Source organism: Setaria viridis, chromosome 9, assembly GCF_005286985.2.
Source record: "Setaria viridis chromosome 9, Setaria_viridis_v4.0, whole genome shotgun sequence".
Classification (NCBI taxonomy): Eukaryota; Viridiplantae; Streptophyta; class Magnoliopsida; order Poales; family Poaceae; genus Setaria; species Setaria viridis.
This window is the reverse complement of record NC_048271.2, coordinates 4,963,364-4,980,813: the sequence shown is the minus strand read 5'-3', so window position 1 is coordinate 4,980,813 and position 17,450 is coordinate 4,963,364.

Here is a 17,450-nt window from a genome sequence, read left to right as displayed (position 1 = left end):
GCGAGATCTTTTCCCGATCCCCCGCATCAGCCGCACTCGAGTTGCATGGCCGCCTCAGAACCTTCCTGCCGCGTGGCTCGCCTTCTCCGACGCCACCGCTCAGTTTTGTCTCTGGCAAGCGACCGAGTGGGTTCCCGCGCCCTCTTCCCCAGTAGCAGCGGAAGCCCTCTGCACCCCCTTTTCTACAGAGCCTCGCTCCCCGCGCCAATCATCACGATACCAGATCCCGGCCCCGGAGACCGATGTCGCCCGTCTTTTCCGTCCTTTCCAGCAACAGTTGCGCCGCCCGGTCGTCGCTACACGACGATTCCCCCACCGCCAACTCCGACCACGGCCGCGACAGTTCCTTTCCCCGCCCTGTCAGACACCGCCCGACAATCTGTTGTTCCGCGCTCTCCCCCGCGCCGCGTCCGCTTGTTCTCCCACCTGTGCGCCCTCGATCCTAGCGCCGTTTAACCAGTCGCTTCTATCACCTCTTCCGCACGGCGACGCCCGCTTTCCGCCAAATCTCAACTACCGGTCTACCCGCGCCTACGCCGCCCTGACGGAGTAGCGCAATGATCGCTGGCGTCACCCCCGGAGTTCTGTTGCACCGCCCGGTTTGCTCAATCGCCGCCACGGCAGAGCACTCCATTGCTTCTCCCCGGCCTTCGCGCCGCTCCCCTTCTCTCTCTCCGCGACGCTTCCGTTCCTCTGCTCCAGCAGCTATAAAAGGAATGCCCCCGTCGCCGGAGTTTCCTCCGCCTTTGTTGCCCTTAGTTTCCTCTAGCTCCCTGCTCAAGCTCCTAGCGCCATCCGCCCAATCTTGAGAAGTTCTTCTCACATTTCCTTCTCAGTTCATCCAAGTCACCCCGCAGCTTGCTCCCTTGTGCTGCGCAAGAGCTCTCTTGCGATCTGCAAGAAGCACCGCCGCCGGAGCACCACCGACCTTAGTCCCTGCTCAAAGCTTTAGTTCCGTGCCCAAGTCTGCCTCTTCCCGACACCAAGCTTTCCTTTCAGGAAGAAGGTGAGTGCCGACCCCAGTTCCGTCTCGTCCGACCCTGTCTGTTTGCCGACCTTTGTCCGCCTCGCCCGAGGGTCTGGCTGTGATCTTTTCTTCAACTTGAGGGTGTAAGTGTAAAACGTGAGAACCCTTCAGCGCTTACGTCTGAGGATCCCAGTTATCACACCCTCTAGTTCAAGGATCAGACCACTCGTTTCTTTCCTACCCTTACCTGTTGATCATCATCCGCTCTCTCCAACCGCCTCCCACTCCTGCTCTTTGTCGCAAGTTTCTGGGCTCAGGAGAGCCAGTGTTGCGGTCAAATCAAAACGTTTAAGCTAACCTTTGCATTGCATCCGTGTAGAGCTGCATCTCGCTGACGGCTTCTACGAGCTGCACCCGGCGCCCGAAGAAGAAGCTGTAGCCGAGTTCCCGCCCGCTGAAGTCGAAGCCGCCCCTGAAGTCGAGCAGTTTCCGCCCTCTTTGTTTGCAGGCAAGCCCCGGTTGCATGAAAACCCTACGTGTTTTGCCAAAACTTGCACATGCCTTCCGAATAGCATGTTTGTGCATTTACGTTTAGGAGTTGTGTGAAACCCTAGATACATGACTTAGTGACCCTTGATATGAGCACTAGCTGTTGGACCGAGTAGCTGCATTGCTTAAACAGGAGACGGTAAAAGCCGAGTGATCTCCTGTCACTCGCGAGTTGTAGGAGTTGCCTGTTTACTCTCTGCTACAACTATAAGGACGGTGGATGGGGCAGGGATGGGTAACACTTTGGTGGTCGGATGGTTGCCCCGTCTATCTATGAAAACTTGCTAAGGCCCGACAGTGGTGGTGTTCGTGATCAAGTGTTTGAAAGTACTAGCCTCATACTTAGTATGGGATGAGGAAGCCTAGTACCTGATTGAACCTAGACGTGAGCGGTCGCCCCATTGTTCTTGGAACGGAGTTTCCCCTGCTGGTTGTCGCACGTGGTGGCAAAGCGTGGTCACATAACGGCAGAGACCGGGTCTGTGGAACCTTGCACCAAAGGAAATGGGCCCGACACGGGTTAGGGGATCGATGGGGAAGGCCGACACAGGAAGCGACCTCCGGGTGCGCGGATGTCGTGGGGCTAGGTTCACCATGCATGGTTAAAGAACTCGAATCGATTCGTCTGCCTCTCACAGTTTGAGATTTCTTGATCGCTATGTCACCCTGAGTAAATAAGGAATCTGATGATGGCAAGGTTGTTGTTTCTCTACATACACTTGTTTGGCTAGATGTTTGCTTAGAATAGGTTGCACAACCTAGACTGGTAAGTAAATCTAGAACCGGAGCTAAAACTTGAAAATAGGTTACTTAGTACTTTTGGCAAAACAAACCCCTCAGCCAAGAAGCCTTGCATGTCTAGATGGATGAGTAGTCGACTCCTCCCCGGTTAAGTCTTGTTGAGCTTAGTAGCTCAGCCTTGTTGTGGCTCCTGTTTTTCAGGTGAAGTTGCAGTTCCCGACCCCTCCCTTGTTGGTGTTTGGCCGCCCCAGCTCCCGCCAGGCTGGACGGTCGAGTGGGACCCCTCCTCGGACGGCGAGGAGAGGACTCAGTGATGTTCTGGCTGGCCTCGCCCGGACGTCCGACCCCGACGAAGTCTTCCGCTAGTGTTTTCTCTGTTGTCTTTTGTTATAAAACTCTGATGTTAAAATTTTATGACCGAACTCTTGAGTAAGACTGTTTAAACTCAGTGGACTTGTTGTATTCTCTGTAACCGCTCACCTTCGTATGGGTTTGCTGAACTCGATCCTGTTGAAAGTGGTTAAATCAGAGGAAATCCGACGGCGCTTCGTGTTAGCTCGAGTTAATCAGGAGTGTCGCATGTCAGGCGGCTGAACTCTGATTAATCAAGCTAATCCGAGGTGGTTCCGCCACAGCTGGTACCAGAGCCGAGTTCAGTATATCAGAGAACCTAATGAGCCCTAAACACTTCTTTGAAAATGTAAAAGTTGCAAGAACCTTTCAAAATCTCGTACAAACGTTAAGGATGACTTAGTGCGGGAGGCCCTAGGGGATTTTGGGGTTATTTTAGGTGACTAAATAATTATCTGGTTATGTTGCTAACTCCTCCAGCACATCGCCACGTCTGTTATACGTGAGCCGAGTTCCGCATCACGAGCATGCGAGGGTGGATAGGGAGTTCCATTCAAGGGACCCTATCTTCGCGGTTGTTTTCGCCCACGTCTATCATACGTGCGCAGGTTCCGTATGTGATCCATACGAAGGTTGATATGGTTCGATTCCAACGAACCTATTGACACGGTTGTTTCGCCACGTTTGTCACACGTGTGCCGATGCCGCATCGCGAGTATGCGAAGGGATATATGGTTCTATTCGGAAGGAACCTATTTCCACGGTTGAGTGCTGTCCATGCAGCCTTAAACGCATGGGTGCCGTTCCTATAGTGGACGGTAATGTTTGGGAACGCTTTCGTGGGTGCTGGCACGAAAGGTTCGGGTGTGTGTTTTCTGCAGGTTGTTAACCGCGTTCGTTAAGACGTTGCTAGAACCGACTAGATAATATAGGGAGAGAGACGTATTGTTGCCTTGTCACCGGCGCTAACCGCGTAAGACCCAAGGTTCGGGCAGTTGTTTTTGGTTAAGAATACGGTAGGCCGTGCATGCGTCATATAGAAATCGGTAATGTTTCCTTCTCAACAGCAACCCTGTCCGACAGAGTTCCTTTGGATCTAAGGATTTCTAGCTCCCCTTAGTTGCTCTCGGTTAAGCCCTTCTGCTTCTCTATCCGACCCCTGATCTTCGGAGTTATCTCACGTGGCTTCGGTTTTCTTGGTTCCAGATGGCTGCTCCCGGGCATGTGGTGTTTGGAGCGGACGGTACCTTCCAATCAACCTGCCTACATTTCGAGGGGTTTCCCGCGATCTTGTGGGATACGTTGAGATGGTTTGGGTATCAGTCTCCACCCCTGTACTCTGGGCGGCTGTATGTGGAGCAGGGCATCCAGGCGTGCCAGGTGCAAGCACTGGTGCCACCCTCTTTTGTGCGGCCCGACTGGCCCTCTCTGGGCATCATAGCCTACGGTCTTTCTCCGGAAGATACGTGGGAATCCGCCGCTCTCCAGTTGCTCACGCAGTTCTGTCAGTTCCACCCTGTGGAGATCACCTTGGACCCGATCGGTCTTTTTCCTGTCAGAAGTCGGATGGACCCGGCCTGGCTGGACCGCATCGAAAACCTTGAAGCGTTGGCCGCTACCTGCGCCACGCTCACCATCTCCGCCAACGTCAGATGCATGGCTGCGTTCTACCGGCTGATCGAGCTCCAAGGAAGGGCCATGACACTCTTTGCTCGAACTGCTGCGGACACCCACGTGTACCTCCAAGCAACTAGAAGAGATCTGGTAGGCCAAACCTACCAGCTGATCCAACGTGGAATCCAGATCCACGACATGCAAGACCGGATCTCCGAGCTGGAAGGCGAAGTTGCCGACCTTGTGGACGGTATGATCGAGCTCTCGGAGGAGAAAATGGAGGTGGAAATGGAATTGGCCGTTGCCAATGCCCACCTAGAGGAACACCAAGCTGAGCTTGAAGACATGCATGCCCTCAACATGCAACTTGAAGCTCAGGAGGACCCTGAGGAAGACGAGGGAGCGTCCAGCATGGACATAGAAGAAGATGGCGCCCCTTCTCCGACTCATAGTGTCCAGTGGTAGTTTAAGGGTTCTCAAGGAACCTTCCTTCTTTTGTTGTACTCCTCGGCAGCCTAGTTTGGAAGGTTGTAATAGGTTAGCCTTGAGTTGAGTACTTCCTGAGTTGAAACGACGTTGTGTATAAAGTCAATCCAGTGCAGTGTACAGTTCTATCCTTTTCGTATGATGCGGATGCTAAGGTTAAATAAGTGGGGCCGACCCTAGTTTGCGAACCAGAGTGCGCCGACCCTTAAGACAGTTACCGCCTTGTCCGACCCTCTGAGAGTACGGACCGTATCCGACCCCTTGGTTCGAGTGGACCCGACCCTCGGAGTCTGTATGTGGTGTGGTTACCTGAGGTGGAGTACCAGGGCAAGTAAAGGCTATCTGTGATGAAATGGGAGGAATGTGCTTCCTCTATAAGGACGTGTGATGCACCTTTGGCAAGAGTCGCATTAAAGGATTTAATTCATACGTTCCCATTCGTTGGAATACACCTAAGGTCATGAGATTAATGGGGCGTCAACTCTTGCAGATGGCGCACCGCACGAGGTCTGGAACTATGCCCAGCAGCAGTGACCAGCGCCAGGATCTTCCCCCGCCCCCGCCACCATCGCCATTGGAGGCAATCCTAGCAACTCAAACCGAGCTGCTCAGGCATCTGGTACAAGGACAACAGCAGCCACATGGCGGTAGAACACAGCAGCAGCAGCATGTCGCAAGATATGAGGACTTTTTGGGGACACAGCCCCCGCTGTTCCAAAAGGCCCAGGAACCGCTCGACGCTGATGCATGGGTTCGGACGATCGAATCTAAGTTCGAGCTCCTTACCGCTCCATGCCCTGACAACAATAAGGCGCGGTTCGCAGCTCAGCAGCTGCGTGGTTCCGCACGGCTTTGGTGGGACCACTACCATGCCATGCTACCTGCTGACCACGTAGTCAGCTGGGACGAGTTTAAGATGGCGTTCAAGGCGCATCACATTCCTGAAGGTCTCCTGGAGCGAAAGCTCAACGAGTTTCTGGCCCTCACCCAGGGAACTAGGGATGTGCTACACTACGCCCAGGCGTTTAACGACCTGTGCCGTTATGCGGGATATCACGCGGATACCGATGAGAAGAAGCGGGACAGATTCCGCCGAGGACTGAGCTTGGAGCTCAGGGAGAGGCTGAACCCCATCCGGGTGGACACCTATAACGAGTTGGTCAATCTGGCCATCTCCCAGGAGGATTGCATGCAAGCTCTCAAGGCCGACCAGAAGAGGAAAGCCTCTGTGGCTCTTCCGAGCCTGCCAGCCCGAAGATTTCGGATGATCCCTCCGCAAGCCCCTGGCCGACCCCAACCGTCAGGGAAATGGATCGCCCGACCCCCGCTGGCAACAATGCCCAGTTCTCCAGGCTTCCAACCACAAGTACCCCGGCCAACCTTGCCAACGCCACCTCGTCCGGCAGCCAGTAACAGATGTTTTACCTGCGGCAATGAGGGACATTTTGCAAGGGACTGCCCCAGGAGCAAGACTCAGCAGCAAGGCCAGAACCCCATGGCAGCCAGAGGAAGAAGGCCCAAGGTGCAAGTCCGACAAGGCCGACTCAACTACACCAGCCTGACCGAACTTCCCGAAGGTGCGTCAGTGATGACGGGTACTTTTCTTGTTTTAAAACAAGTTGTTGTGGTGTTGTTTGATTCAGGAGCCTCCCATAGCTTTATCGGGAGTAAGGCAAGGGAAAGATGCGAGCTAAGTGTAGGTCACACTAAGGAACCCTATGTGATCGCCACTCCTGGAGGAAGGATAACGTCGGATCAGGTCGTTATTCTTGTACCTCTCCAGCTAGGCCCCACCCTCTTCAAGGAAAACCTTATCATCCTTGACCTCGAAGGCCTAGACATCATCCTTGGCATGGATTGGATGGCCCGACATCGTGTTGTTTTAGATACCTCAGCCCGATCTCTTTTCATCAGCTCGCCCTCTCATGGCAGTGCTACCCTATCCTTGACCCACCCTGAGTCCTTGACCCCTTGTGCTTTTTCTCTTTTGGGATCCCGTCTAGAAGACCTCCCTGTTATCTGTGAGTACCCAGATGTGTTTCCAGAGGACTTGCCAGGCATGCCACCTGACAGAGAAGTGGAGTTTTCTATAGAGTTGGTTCCTGGCACAGCTCCAATATCTAAGAGACCTTATCGGATGCCACCCGCTGAGTTAGCAGAGTTGAAGACCCAGTTGCATGACCTGTTGGAAAAGGGTTTCATTCGACCCAGTACGTCATCTTGGGGATGCCCCGCCCTGTTTGTGAAGAAGAAAGACGGCAGTTTACGGATGTGTGTGGATTACCGACCCCTCAATGCGGTGACAGTCAAGAATAAGTACCCACTGCCCCGCATTGATGTTTTGTTCGACCAGTTAGCCGGAGCAAAAGTGTTCTCCAAGATCGATCTTCGTTCTGGTTATCATCAAATCAAGATTCGACCTTGCGACGTGCCCAAGACAGCTTTCTCTACCAGATATGGATTGTATGAGTACCTAGTCATGTCCTTTGGACTCACCAATGCACCCGCTTACTTCATGTACCTTATGAACTCGGTGTTCATGCCCGAGCTGGACAAGTTTGTAGTGGTGTTCATTGATGATATCCTAGTGTACTCCAAGGACAAAGAAGAGCATGCCAACCAGCTTCACATAGTTCTTCAGCGACTGAGAGATCACCAGCTTTATGCAAAGTTCTCCAAGTGTGAGTTTTGGTTGGATAGTGTCAAGTTTTTGGGACATACTATCTCCAAGGACGGTATTGCCGTAGATCCCAGTAAAGTGCAAGAGGTCATAGAATGGAAGTCTCCTGTCTCGGTACACCAGATCCGGAGTTTTCTCGGACTGGCAGGTTACTATCGGCGTTTTATACCGGATTTCTCCAAGATAGCCAAGCCGATGACCGAGTTGTTAAGGAAAGAGGCCAAGTTTGTGTGGGACGCCAAGTGCGAAGAAGCTTTCCAAACCCTGAAGCACTTGTTAACCACCGCCCCAGTTTTGGCTCAACCCGACCCCTCTAGGCCGTATGACGTATACTGTGACGCCTCCGGCACTGGACTCGGGTGTGTTCTTATGCAAGACAACCGAGTCATTGCCTATGCCTCACGTGCGTTGCGACCTCATGAGCTGAACTACCCGACCCATGACCTTGAGTTGGCAGCAGTGATACATGCCTTGAAGATATGGAGGCACTACTTAATGGGAGCTCACTGCAACATCTACACCGACCACAAGAGCCTCAAGTACATCTTCACGCAAGCCGACCTCAACATGCGTCAGAGAAGATGGCTGGAGTTAATAAAGGATTATGACTTGGACGTGCACTATCATCCTGGCAAGGCCAATGTAGTGGCCGATGCCCTCAGTCGAAAACCCCGTTGCAACTGCTTGTTGTCAGCAGCCTTCACCGACACCCTGTGTCACGAGATGGGAAAACTAAGTCTAGAGTTTGTTCCCCATGGAACCCTTGATCACCTCATCCTTGACTCAGTTTTGGAGGACCGGATTCGGTCAGCACAAACTAAGGATGAAGAAGTGAAACGGATCATCAGTAAGGTCTCGGTAAAGGACGAAGGGTATAAACTTTTCCGGCAGGACCAAACGGGAGGTGTGTACTATGGAAACCGACTAGTAGTGCCCGCCGACCCCGAGTTAAGGAGGCAAATCCTAGATGAAGCTCATCTTTCCAAGTTCTCCATCCACCCTGGCAGCAACAAGATGTACCATGATCTTCGTCAGACCTTTTGGTGGAGTGGGATGAAACCGGAGATAGCTCGTTATGTTTCAGAATGCGACACTTGTCGACGTGTCAAGGCCAGTCACTTGAAGGTAGCAGGAACCTTGCAGCCGCTACCTATTCCCTCTTGGAAATGGGAAGACATCAGCATGGATTTTATAGTTGGGTTACCCCTTACAACTCAACGTTATGATTCTATCTGGGTTATAGTGGACCGTCTGACCAAGACAGCACACTTCTTGCCTGTTCGTACCACCTACACAGTCAAGCAATATGCAGAGTTATACCTCGACCGTATCGTTTCTCTACACGGTGTACCCAAGACCATAGTTTCAGACAGAGGAGTTCAGTTTGTGGCACGATTTTGGAAGCAACTACAAGCCTCTATGGGCACCAAGCTCATTCAAACTCAACATACCATCCCCAAACCGATGGCCAAACCGAGAGAGTCAACCAGATCCTTGAAGACATGTTAAGAGCTTGTGTCATTCACTATGACAAGAACTGGGACAAGTGCCTGCCCTTAGCAGAGTTCTCCTACAATAACAGCTACCAGGCCAGTTTGAAGATGGCACCGTTTGAGGCCCTGTACGACCGAAGATGCCGAACACCCTTGAACTGGTCCCAACCAGGAGAAAGACAGGTTTATGGCCCTGACTTAGTGGCAGAGGCCGAAGAGCAAGTAAGAGTAATTCAGGCAAATCTCAAGGCTGCCCAATCTCGACAGAAGAGTTACTCTGACCAACGGAGAAGACCCCTGCAGTTCAACCTTGGTGACCATGTGTACCTTAGAGTCTCCCCAACCAAAGGAGCGCAACGGTTTGGAATAAAGGGCAAGTTAGCTCCCCGTTACATCGGCCCTTATGAGATTGTGGAGATATGTGGACCCGTCGCTTACAGGATCCAACTTCCAGAGCAGCTGTCAGCCATACATAATGTTTTCCATGTGTCTCAGTTGAAGAAATGTGTCCGAGTTCCAGCAGAATTCCTAGAAAAGAACAGCTTCAAGTAGAACCTGACCTGACCTACACCGAGTACCCAGATCGAGTTCTTGACCAGAAGGAAAGGCACACCCGACGCCAAATGGTAAAGATGTACAAGATCCTCTGGAGAAATCACACCGAAGATGAAGCAACATGGGAGACGGAAGAATATCTGAACAAGCGTTTTCCAGGTTTTCTACCCCATCAAGGAGGTAAGAACAGCACACCCTTGATCTTGAATCTCAGGACGAGATTCTTTTTAAGAAGGGTAGGCTGTAACAACCGACCCCTAATCTCTCCCAGTTAGGTTTGATCTCAGCCCTTAAACCTCCGTCAGTTGCTCTGTTGATCGCACTTAAGTGCTCAGTTTTCCGCCAGTTCCGACCCCTGAGATCCGACCCCTACTGCTTCGTTCCTTTTTCCCGACCCTAGCGAGTTCAGCCATCCGTCGGATCCTGTTAATCTTCCTCACCGTCCGATCTTTTCCCCGGTGGACCCGCGAGATCTTTTCCCGATCCCCCGCATCAGCCGCACTCGAGTTGCATGGCCGCCTCAGAACCTTCCTGCCGCGTGGCTCGCCTTCTCCGACGCCACCGCTCAGTTTTGTCTCTGGCAAGCGACCGAGTGGGTTCCCGCGCCCTCTTCCCCAATAGCAGCGGAAGCCCTCTGCACCCCCTTTTCTACAGAGCCTCGCTCCCCGCGCCAATCATCACGATACCAGATCCCGGCCCCGGAGACCGATGTTGCCCGTCTTTTCCGTCCTTTCCAGCAACAGTTGCGCCGCCCGGTCGTCGCTACACGACGATTCCCCCACCGCCAACTCCGACCGCGGCCCCGACAGTTCCTTTCCCCGCCCTGTCAGACGCCGCCCGACAATCTGTTGTTCCGCGCTCTCCCTCGCGCCGCGTCCGCTTGTTCTCCCACCTGTGCGCCCTCGATCCTAGCGCCGTTTAACCGGTCGCTTCTATCACCTCTTCCGCACGGCGACGCCCGCTTTCCGCCAAATCTCAACTACCGGTCTACCCGCGCCTACGCCGCCCTGACGGAGTAGCGCAATGATCGCTGGCGTCACCCCCGGAGTTCTGTTGCACCGCCCGGTTTGCTCAATCGCCGCCACGGCAGAGCACTCCATTGCTTCTCCCCGGCCTTCGCGCCGCTCCCCTTCTCTCTCTCCGCGACGCTTCCGTTCCTCTGCTCCAGCAGCTATAAAAGGAATGCCCCCGTCGCCGGAGTTTCCTCCGCCTTTGTTGCCCTTAGTTTCCTCTAGCTCCCTGCTCAAGCTCCTAGCGCCATCCGCCCAATCTTGAGAAGTTCTTCTCACATTTCCTTCTCAGTTCATCCAAGTCACCCCGCAGCTTGCTCCCTTGTGCTGCGCAAGAGCTCTCTTGCGATCTGCAAGAAGCACCGCCGCCGGAGCACCACCGACCTTAGTCCCTGCTCAAAGCTTTAGTTCCGTGCCCAAGTCTGCCTCTTCCCGACACCAAGCTTTCCTTTCAGGAAGAAGGTGAGTGCCGACCCCAGTTCCGTCTCGTCCGACCCTGTCTGTTTGCCGACCTTTGTCCGCCTCGCCCGAGGGTCTGGCTGTGATCTTTTCTTCAACTTGAGGGTGTAAGTGTAAAACGTGAGAACCCTTCAGCGCTTACGTCTGAGGATCCCAGTTATCACACCCTCTAGTTCAAGGATCAGACCACTCGTTTCTTTCCTACCCTTACCTGTTGATCATCATCCGCTCTCTCCAACCGCCTCCCACTCCTGCTCTTTGTCGCAAGTTTCTGGGCTCAGGAGAGCCAGTGTTGCGGTCAAATCAAAACGTTTAAGCTAACCTTTGCATTGCATCCGTGTAGAGCTGCATCTCGCTGACGGCTTCTACGAGCTGCACCCGGCGCCCGAAGAAGAAGCTGTAGCCGAGTTCCCGCCCGCTGAAGTCGAAGCCGCCCCTGAAGTCGAGCAGTTTCCGCCCTCTTTGTTTGCAGGCAAGCCCCGGTTGCATGAAAACCCTACGTGTTTTGCCAAAACTTGCACATGCCTTCCGAATAGCATGTTTGTGCATTTACGTTTAGGAGTTGTGTGAAACCCTAGATACATGACTTAGTGACCCTTGATATGAGCACTAGCTGTTGGACCGAGTAGCTGCATTGCTTAAACAGGAGACGGTAAAAGCCGAGTGATCTCCTGTCACTCGCGAGTTGTAGGAGTTGCCTGTTTACTCTCTGCTACAACTATAAGGACGGTGGATGGGGCAGGGATGGGTAACACTTTGGTGGTCGGATGGTTGCCCCGTCTGTCTATGAAAACTTGCTAAGGCCCGACAGTGGTGGTGTTCGTGATCAAGTGTTTGAAAGTACTAGCCTCATACTTAGTATGGGATGAGGAAGCCTAGTACCTGATTGAACCTAGACGTGAGCGGTCGCCCCATTGTTCTTGGAACGGAGTTTCCCCTGCTGGTTGTCGCACGTGGTGGCAAAGCGTGGTCACATAACGGCAGAGACCGGGTCTGTGGAACCTTGCACCAAAGGAAATGGGCCCGACACGGGTTAGGGGATCGATGGGGAAGGCCGACACAGGAAGCGACCTCCGGGTGCGCGGATGTCGTGGGGCTAGGTTCACCATGCATGGTTAAAGAACTCGAATCGATTCGTCTGCCTCTCACAGTTTGAGATTTCTTGATCGCTATGTCACCCTGAGTAAATAAGGAATCTGATGATGGCAAGGTTGTTGTTTCTCTACATACACTTGTTTGGCTCGATGTTTGCTTAGAATAGGTTGCACAACCTAGACTGGTAAGTAAATCTAGAACCGGAGCTAAAACTTGAAAATAGGTTACTTAGTGCTTTTGGCAAAACAAACCCCTCAGCCAAGAAGCCTTGCATGTCTAGATGGATGAGTAGTCGACTCCTCCCCGGTTAAGTCTTGTTGAGCTTAGTAGCTCAGCCTTGTTGTGGCTCCTGTTTTTCAGGTGAAGTTGCAGTTCCCGACCCCTCCCTTGTTGGTGTTTGGCCGCCCCAGCTCCCGCCAGGCTGGACGGTCGAGTGGGACCCCTCCTCGGACGGCGAGGAGAGGACTCAGTGATGTTCTGGCTGGCCTCGCCCGGACGTCCGACCCCGACGAAGTCTTCCGCTAGTGTTTTCTCTGTTGTCTTTTGTTATAAAACTCTGATGTTAAAATTTTATGACCGAACTCTTGAGTAAGACTGTTTAAACTCAGTGGACTTGTTGTATTCTTGTAACCGCTCACCTTCGTGTGGGTTTGCTGAACTCGATCCTGTTGAAAGTGGTTAAATCGGAGGAAATCCGACGGCGCTTCGTGTTAGCTCGAGTTAATCAGGAGTGTCGCATGTCAGGCGGCTGAACTCTGATTAATCAAGCTAATCCGAGGTGGTTCCGCCACACTAACGATATCTAAACTATAGTCAATTAAATATGGAGTATCATAGAGGATGCAAAGTTGACTCTGTTAACCACCTAATGACAACCAAGTCTGCTCAATGGCATATCAAAGTTAATAAAGGATTTGTTAACATTTTCTCACATCAAGTTGACAGATATTTTTGTATCTGACATTAAAATAGCATTGGGCAAAAATAGATTAACAGAAGATTTTCTGTACGCTATGTAATCATTAATTACCTAATGCACTTTGATGCTGTTAGCCCTTTTGCATTTAAAGCTTTTACCTAAAAACTAAACTAAAGCGCTCACATGATTTAGTTCATTGTTCGATTGCAATTAAAGCAGTAACTATCAGTCTGAGATACCTGTCAAAAATAATATGGAAACAGTTTGTGTTTGACCACAACAATTCCAATAAAGCAGTTTGTTGCCTTACTTGGAACAACTTTCAATACCTAAGATCAATCTGAAGATTACTGGGACTGATAAAATAAGATTCTAAAGTAAAAAGATTTCCATTACTGTATCCAAGCTTGTTTGGCTGCTCATTTATTGTTGTTGAAAGATTCTAGCAAATCATTGTTTACAGAATGTAGGTCAAAATTAGTGCCCAGCAGTTCGTATAACCAGGCAACAGGCATACCTCTTGGATTACTGTAACTGACGAAGTAAGGTATACATCTCTTGGAGAACTATCAGCAGATTCATCCTTGTCGTTGAATTTATAATCGTTGGTTACTTTGGTACTTCTCCCAGTGGTAGACGGGCTGAGACTGGATAGGCCTTTTCCGGCGAGAATCCTATCCTTCTTTCGCATGATGGATAAACCCTCCACATTTCGCTTTAAGATTTGTGCAAACAATAGAAATTAACGCTGCAGATCTTCCTTCTCTCTCCTCACCCGATCTCCAACCCTAGCTACTGTTCGTGTCGCCACCGACGCCATTGGGGCCGGGGGAAGGAAGTTGAGCGGCGGGGTGGGAAGGTCAACGCCAGACACAGGTGGTGGTTGAGGTCAGTGGTGGTGGGTGGCGGGCGGGTGGAAGTTAGGGTTTCAGATTTTTTAGGGTGAGGCTCCGATGGTCGCTGGGTTTAGAGGAAGACTAGCGGTGGGGTAGGTCCAACGATGGTGGCGGTTCGACCATCGGCGAAGGCACAGAAGCACCACCGGCTGGCCAGGGTTGGACACCCAGTGGTCAGTGGCCGACGACGGGGGTGGTGAGGGATGGTGGATTAGAAAGGGCAGGGTGGGAAGGGCAGCGGCGGTGGGTGGCAGAAGGCGCGGCGGCACGGCAGCCACTGATTGGGGCGGGGGTGGAGGCTACCGGGAAGAAGGAAGATGAGGAGGAGTGCCAGGAAGAAGATGACGAGGTGGAGATGGACTTTGGTGGGCTGGAGGTTAGATTGGAGCCCCCTTCTCTGAGGCCTATTTCATCCTCCTCCACTTGTTATCAAATGTAAGACTTTTTTTTTGGCAAATATTCAAGGTGAAATTTCCATCCTCCAATATTTTAGATTAGTGCTATAATAAATAAATGATTAAGATAAGGTTAGGAAATGATCCAACCAAATGAGTGGATGTTAATTTTTATAAGGAACTTTGGCCAAGTGGAGGTAGAAGAATGGGATAAGGTATACGAGCCTGAGCACGATGACAGTGTGATTTGAAAATTAGAAAACCGCGTACAAGCAAGTTTAGAAAAGCAAATTTGGTGTAGAGATGGAGGATAAGAATTAGGGAAGGAAATTGCTCTTGACATTGATATCTACTGACTTCTTGTTCATGTCTCTTTGTATCACTATCTTTAAATTTACCTGCCTTTGCATAACAGTTAGGACTCACTTGACAATCTATCCATACACGTCTCTAACAACAAATGCTGTCACGAGCGGATCAGGGGGGGTGTTAGGCTAGGGGGCTCTACCGGAGTGCAGTCTTATAACTTTTTGTCATACATGAAGAAGAGGTAGAAGAAAAGAGAGAGGAATAAGAAGTGAAAGAGGAAGGAGATGAGGGAGGAGTTGGGGTGGATGAGTCCCCTCTACTAGCTGTTGTAGTAGTTCCTATAAATACACTAAATGAAAGATTATTACGCACTTGTTAGCGACCCAACCGGCTTAGTTATGGTTGTTTTGAATGAACGATTTTTGCCATGAAATCCATATGTAGGTAGGCGTTTGGCAGGCTGCAGCTGTTGCTGTACAGCCCAGCCATTCGGCAGGGCCCAAAACAACAACAAGCCAGCATGCCAGCTGAACGGTTGTAAGGCCCAGGCTGTTCCGGTCTCCTACCCGTCAGCGCCAGGCCTGCCCCCGTCGTCTCCACTCTCCTCCTCGGCCATTCTTCCGCCTCCCGTCGCCTCCCACCAACCAATACCTTTAATTGAAAGGGCTGCATTGTTGGCAATCTCTGCCCATTGTTGCATTGCCTGCTTGCTCTGCCTTGCCCTTGCCCATTGTTGCATTGCCTGCTTGCTCTGCCTTGCCCTCGAAAATCAACTGACGTTGATCTACTTGACTGAACTGGACGGTGCACCTTCTAATTGACAAGGGCTGCATCATACTCACAGCCGCTCGGCTCGCTCAGCCTGCTCGCTTCGTGCGGTGGCTATGGAAGCTGAGCCGAGCCAATTGAGACGGGTGCGCACTGTGGACGCGGGGAGCAGAGGTGGTTTAGGTTGCGCCTGCGGTTCAGTCACGTGCGTCTGTTGGGTCCGGCTACAAAATTAGCTATTCTATGATCAGGTACATATATATATATATATATATATATGGATGAGATCACTCTATGTTCTTATGATTAATCTTTACAACAAGTTTACCTTTATATGCAATCGATGCTTCAAGTTAGGACTAATTCGTTAGATTAGATGGAAAAATCTAATCAGTTCGCTGCTGATCCACGGATTGACAAACCTTGGACGAATCCTTTAAGGGAAAGGCTACGATGATCTGTGCGTTTGCGGTTCACGAACTGGCGTGCTAACTGTCGTACACCACACAGGCAATTTAAGTCAAATTGTAAAAATTTAGGACTCATGGCATGATTAGTAAGTTTAGGGATCTATTTGTGCGTTTTGTGAGTTTGGGGACTGGGACAACACATGCTTGCAAGTTTAAGGTGGCTTATAGAAAAACATAAGAAATATAAGTAATTATAGTGCAAAATATAGTCTCCTCGCATCTCCAGATTTCTTTCTTTTTTGTTTAACTCAATTGTCTTATTGAGGAATTCTGCAATCCACCATTAAATGATGAACTAATAATACGATTCCTTCTACCTCTGTTATGCCAAAACAATCAGTACCGCGCACCTGTTGAAACTCGCGCTCATGCCGTCATGCATCACGTCCGCATGGAAATCACCCTAATGGCCTCATGCAAGCGTATTCTTTTACGTGGCCGGCTGCCGGCCGCAACTAATTGCTGGACCAACGGTTTTTTGCAGACCAATTTTGAGCGTAAGATGACCATTCAAGGAAAGCCTAGAGACATTCGAAAATGATTTTCTCAATGATAGTTTGAAGACTCCGATCACAAACTTGATATCTTGCGGATCACAAACATGAGCTGCTTCTGTTGTTACCTTGAATGGGCCCAAATCGATTCAAAACCATGTTTGTCGCTTGGCCGACCAAGTGGGAGCCATGCCGCGGAGAGATAGGCACGCGAGCAAGTAGGTAATGAAACTTTTTCGGCTGGTTCAACTTCACTTTGTGCTCATCAAGTGATTGAACAAGTTTGTACATTATTTTGCCCTGGCGTTGTATTCAATCAACGATATGCTGAATCCGATGTGATAGTGAAACATTCTTGAACGTCGAACTGAACAATCTCGATAGTGTCGTTTTCTAGCCCGTTGTCTTCTCCATCGAGACAAGAACTATCTTTTTTTAGAGGATAGTTCTTTGATTCCAATCCTGAATAAGGTATTTCATAACCCATAGAATGTCCTCCCCCGGGGCGAGGGCTACAGAGTGTTTCGGGGCCGAGCATAACTCGGTTGGCAGAAGGCAGGTGGTGCCGTCGACCAAGGCTCGAACGCCGGCACCCGTTGGCTTCCCAGGAAGCCCTAGTCGAGGAGACGAGAAGACTCCTTTCCAAAAGAAGAGAGAGAGAGAGTACTTCCAAATTCCAATCTCTTTCTTTGGGCGCCTCTCTGAATGAACATGTCCACGAATAACAAGTCTTTTTTTTAAAAAATTCTGGCCCTTATTTTTTTTGAAAAGGAAATTTCTGACCCTTAGTGTTGCACTTGCAGTATCATTGCCGCCAGAGTCGAGGATAAGACGAGGTACGGTGCTATCTCGGTCGATTGGGAGTTGGGACGTTAGCAGATTGGCGGTGTTGTGGAGGGACAGTGACTTGAACTAGTGGGGCCTTGAAACCGGCTGCCCATTTGCTCATCCGCCGCCTCCTTGCCTCCTTGGCCTCGGCCACCAAGATCAGTGGCGACGTGTCCTTCGCGTAGTAGAACGGGACGGAACATCCCGGCCACACCAACAAAATGTGTCCGACTCCGAGTGGACGGTAATCTCGAGCAAAGCCGAAATGATGCCGAGCCGAACGGATCAGGCCGAGGCTGCACTAGAAACTTATCAGACTTTCAGGCCGTTTTCAGCCCATATATCTTTTCTGCGAGAGTGAGTGCAAGCTG